We start from the raw sequence: 6,477 nt of genomic DNA on the forward strand, positions 1-6,477 counted from the left end.
TCTGGACTGTGTTGTGTTAACCTATAGTAACAGTAACATGACAGAGTCTGGACTGTGTTGTGTTAACCTGTAGTAACAGTAACATGACAGAGTCTGGACTGTGTTGTGTTAACCTATAGTAACATCAACATGACAGAATCTGGACTGTGTTGTGTTAACCTATAGTAGCAGTAACATGACAGAGTCTGGACTGTGTTGTGTTAACCTATAGTAACATCAACATGACAGAGTCTGGACTGTGTTGTGTTAACCTATAGTAACAGTAACATGACAGAGTCTGGACTGTGTTGTGTTAACTTATGGTAACATCAACATGACAGAGTCTGGACTGTGTTGTGTTAACCTATAGTAGCAGTAACATGACAGAGTCTGGACTGTGTTGTGTTAACCTATAGTAACATCAACATGACAGAGTCTGGACTGTGTCGTGTTAACCTATAGTAACAGTAACATGACAGAGTCTGGACTGTGTTGTGTTAACCTATAGTAACATGACAGAGTCTGGACTGTGTCGTGTTAACCTATAGTAACAGTAACATGACAGAGTCTGGACTGTGTTGTGTTGACCTATAGTAACAGTAACATGACAGAGTCTGGACTGTGTTGTGTTAACCTGTAGTAACAGTAACATGACAGAGTCTGGACTGTGTTGTGTTAACCTATAGTAACAGTAACATGACAGAGTCTGGACTGTGTTGTGTTAACCTATAGTAACATCAACATGACAGAGTCTGGACTGTGTTGTGTTAACCTGTAGTAACAGTAACATGACAGAGTCTGGACTGTGTTGTGTTAACCTATAGTAGCAGTAACATGACAGAGTCTGGGTGTGTTGTGTTAACCTATAGTAACAGTAACATGACAGAGTCTGGACTGTGTTGTGTTAACCTATAGTAACAGTAACATGACAGAGTCTGGACCTATAGTAGCAGTAACATGACAGAGTCTGGACTGTGTTGTGTTAACCTATAGTAACAGTAACATGACAGAGTCTGGGTGTGTTGTGTTAACCAATAGTAACATCAACATGACAGAGTCTGGACTGTGTTGTGTTAACCTATAGTAACAGTAACATGACAGAGTCTGGACTGTGTTGTGTTTTGTTCTGAGTGGAGCAGAGAGAGAAAGATAAATCCATGACAGAGCAAAAAGGAAACAAGACAATAGCGGGATGTAGAGAGGAGCCTCTCTCTCTCTCTCCCTCTCACACTCTCTTCCTCTTTCTCTCTTCATCTAACCTCTTAATCTCACCTCTCTCTTTCCTTCGCTCTGTCTCTCTGTCCTTTTTCAGCCTCTCAGAGCCACAAAACTTCAACTGCCCTACAATTTCCATGGGCACAAGACATCCCTGCTGTACACCTTGTCAAAGTTGACATCATCTTAACCCACTAACCCTCCTATCAGACCGGCAATCCCAAATCATATACAGTACCAGTCAAAAGTTTGCACACACCTACTCATTCCAGGGTTTTTCTTTATTTTCACTATTTTCTGCATAGTTTAATAATATTGCAGACATCAACATTTGAAATAACACATATGGAATCATGTAGTAACCAAAAAAGTGTTAAAAAATCTAAATATATGTTATATTTGATATTCTTCAATGCAGCCACCCTTTGCCTTGATGACAACTTTGCACATGCTTGGCATTCTCTCAACCAGCTTCATGAGGTAGTCACCTGGAATGCATTTTAATTAACAGGTGAGCTTTGTTAAAAGTACATTTGTGGAGTTTCTCTAATTCTTAATGTGTTTGAGCCAGTCAGTTGTGTTGTGACAAGGTAGGGGTGGTATACAGAAGATAGCTCTATTTTGTAAAATACCAAGTTCATATTAAGGCAAGAACAGCTCAAATAAGCAATGATAAACGACAGTCCATCATTACTTTAAGACATGAAGGTCAGTCAATCTGGAACAATTCAAGAACTGAATGGTTCTTTAAGTGCAGTCGCAAAAATGATCAAGAGTTATGATCAAACTGGCTTTCATGAGGACCGACACAGGAAAGGAAGACCAAGAGTTGCCTCTGCTGCAGAGGATCAGTTCATTAGAGTTACCAGCCCCAGAAAATGCAGCCCAAATAACAGAGTTCACAGAGTTCAAGTAAAATACACATCTCAACATCAACTGTTCAGAGGAGACTGATCAGGCCATCATGGTCAAAATGCAGCAAAAAAAAAACACCATTAACCGAAACCACCCACCCAACAAACACACACTGATACCCACCCAACACACACACTGATACCCAACCCACACACACTGATACATACCCTACACACACTGATACCTACCCCACCCAAACTGATACATACCCCACACACACACTGATACCTACCCCACACATGCAATGACACCCACACCACACACACTGATACCTACCTTACACACACACTGCTACCCAACCCACACACACACTTATACCCACCCCACACTCACACTGATACCTATCCTACACATACTGATACCTACTCTACACACACACTGCTACCCACCAAAAACACACTTATACCCACCCCACACACACACTGATACCTATCCTACACATACTGATACCTACCCTACACACACACTGCTACCTACCCTACACACACACTGATACCTACCCTACACACACTGCTACCCACCAAAAACACACACTGATACCCACCCCAAACACACACTGATACCCACCCCAAACACACACTGATACCTACCCTACACACACACTGATATCTACCCTACAGACACACTAATACCTACCCTACACACACACACACACACACACACACACACACACACACACACACACACACACACACTGCTACCTACCCTACACACACACACTGCTACTTACCCTACACACACACACTGATACCTACCCTACACTCACACACACTGAAACCTACCCTACACACACACTGATACCTACCCTACACACACTGTTACCTAACCCACACACACTGATACATACCCTACACACACATACTGCTACCTACACTGCACACACACACTGATACCTACCCTACATACACACACTGATACCTACCCTGCACACACTGATACCTACCCTACACACACACACACACACACTGCTACCTACCCTACACACACACACTGCTACTTACCCTACACACACACACTGATACCTACCCTACATACACACACTGATACACTCCCTGCACACACTGCTACCTACCCTACACACACATATACCTACCCTGCATACACACACTGATACCTACCCTACACACACACACTGATACCTACCCTGCACACACTGACATCTACCCTACAGACACACTAATACCTACCCTACACACACACACTGCTACCTACCCTACACACACACACTGCTACTTACCCTACACAAACACACTGATACCTACCCTACGCTCACACACACTGATACCTACCCTACATACACACACGGATACCTACCCTGCACACACTGATACCTACCCTACACACACACACTGATACCTACCCTGCACACACTGATACCTACCCTACCCTGCACACACTGATACCTACCCTACACACACACACTGATACCTACCCTGCACACACTGATACCTACCCTACACACACACACTGATACCTACCCTACACACACTGACACCTACCCCACACACACTGATATCTACCCTACACACACACTGATACCTACCCTACACACACACACTGATACCTACCCTGCACACACTGATACCTACCCTACCCTGTACACACTGATACCTACCCTACACACACACACTGATACCTACACTACACAAACTGATACCTACCCTACACACACTGACACCTACCCAACACACACTGATACATACCCTACACACACACACTGATACCTACCCTACACACACTGATACCTACCCTACACACACTGATTCCTACCCAACACACACTGATACCTACCCTACACACAATAATACCTACAACAGCACACTGATACCTACCCTACACTCACACACACTAATACCTACCCTACACACACACTGATATCTACCCTACAGACACACTAATACCTACCCTACACACACACACACTGCTACCTACCCTACACACACACTGATACCTACCCTACACACGCACACACACACTGCTACCTACCCTACAGACACTAATGCCTACAACAACACACTGATACCTACCCTACACACACACACACACTGCTACCTACCCTACAGACACACTAATACCTACCCGACACACACACACTGCTACCTACCCTACAGACACTAATACCTACAACAACACACTGATACTTACCCTACACACACACACTGATACCTACCCTACACTCACTGCTACCTACACTACACACTCACTGCTACCTACACTACACACTCACTGCTACCTACACTACCCTACACACAGACGCAGACACTGCAACCTACCCTACACACAGACACACACACACACACACACTGCAAACTACACTACACACAGACACAGACACTGCTACCTACTCCACACACACACACACACACACACACACACACACACACACACACACACACACACATACACACACACACACACACACACACACACACACACACACACACTGCAAACTACACTACACACACACTCTGACACACAAACACACACACACACACACACACCCTCTCCTGTACTCCCTGTTCACCCACGACTGCGTGGCCACGCACGCCTCCAACTCAATCATCAAGTTTGCGGACGACACAACAGTGGTAGGCTTGATTACCAACAACGACGAGACGGTCTACAGGGAGGAGGTGAGGGCTGTATCACCGCCTGGTACTGCAACTGCTCCGCCCACAACCGTAAGGCTCTCCAAAGGGTAGTGAGGTCTGCACAACGCATCACCGGGGGCAAACTACCTGCCCTCCAGGACACCTACACCACCCGATGTCACAGGAAGGCCATAAAGATCATCAAGGACAACAGCCACCCGAGCCACTGCCTGTTCACCCTGCTATCATCCAGAAGGCGAGGTCAGTACAGGTGCATCAAAGCTGGGACCGAGAGACTGAAAAACAGCTTCTATCTCAAGGCCATCAGACTGTTAAACAGCCACCACTAACATTGAGTGGCTACTGCCAACATATTGACTCAACTCCAGCCACTTTAATAATGGGAATTGATGGGAAATTATGTAAAATATATCACTAGCCACTTTAAACAATGCTACCTAATATAATGTTTACATACCCTACATTATTCATCTCATATGCATACGTATATACTGTACTCTATACCATCTACTGCATCTTTATGTAATACATGTATCACTAGCCACTTTAAACTATGCCACTTTGTTTACATACTTATCTCATATGTATATACTGTACTCGATACCATCTACTGCATCTTGCCTATGCCGCTCTGTACATCACTCATTCATATATCTTTATGTACATATTCTTTATCCCTTTACACTTGTGTGTATAAGGTAGTAGTTTTGGAATTGTTAGCTAGATTACTCGTTGGTTATTACTGCATTGTCGGAACTAGAAGCACAAGCATTTCGCTACACTCTCATTAACATCTGCTAACCATGTGTATGTGACAAATAACATTTGATTTGATTTAATTTGAGACACTGTTACATACCCTACCCTACACACAGACACAGACACTGTTACATACCCTACCCTACACACAGACACAGACACTGTTACATACCCTACCCTACACACAGACACAGACACTGTTACCTACCCTACACTACACACAGACACAGACACTGTTACCTACCCTACCCTACACACAGACAGAGACACTGTTACACACCCTACCCTACACACATACACAGACACTGTTACCTATCCTAACTACCCTACCCTACACACATATACAGACACTGTTACCTACCCTACCCTACACACATATACAGACACTGTTACCTACCCTACCCTACACACATATACAGACACTGTTACCTACCCTACCCTACCCACAGACACAGACACTGTTACATACCCTACCCTACACACAGACACAGACACTGTTACCTACCCTACCCTACACACATACACAGACACTGTTACCTATCCTACCTACCCTACCCTACACACATACACAGCCACTGTTACCTACCCTACCCTACACACATACACAGACACTGTTACCTATCCTACCCTACCCTACCCTACCCTACCCTACCCAACACTACACACAGACACAGACACTGTTGCCTACCTTACCCTACACACAGACACAGACACTGTTACCTACCCTACCCTACACACATACACAGACACTGTTACCTACCCTACCCTAACCTACACACAGACACAGACACTGTTTCCTACCCTACCCTACACACATACACAGACACTGTTACCTACCCTACCCTACCCTACCCACAGACACAGACACTGTTACCTACCTTACCCTACACACAGACACAGACACTGTTACCTACCCTACCCTACACACATACACAGACACTGTTACCTACCCTACCCTACACACAGACACAGACACTGTTACCTACCCTACCCTACC

This window comes from Oncorhynchus mykiss, chromosome 14 (assembly GCF_013265735.2).
Source record: "Oncorhynchus mykiss isolate Arlee chromosome 14, USDA_OmykA_1.1, whole genome shotgun sequence".
Taxonomy (NCBI): Eukaryota; Metazoa; Chordata; class Actinopteri; order Salmoniformes; family Salmonidae; genus Oncorhynchus; species Oncorhynchus mykiss.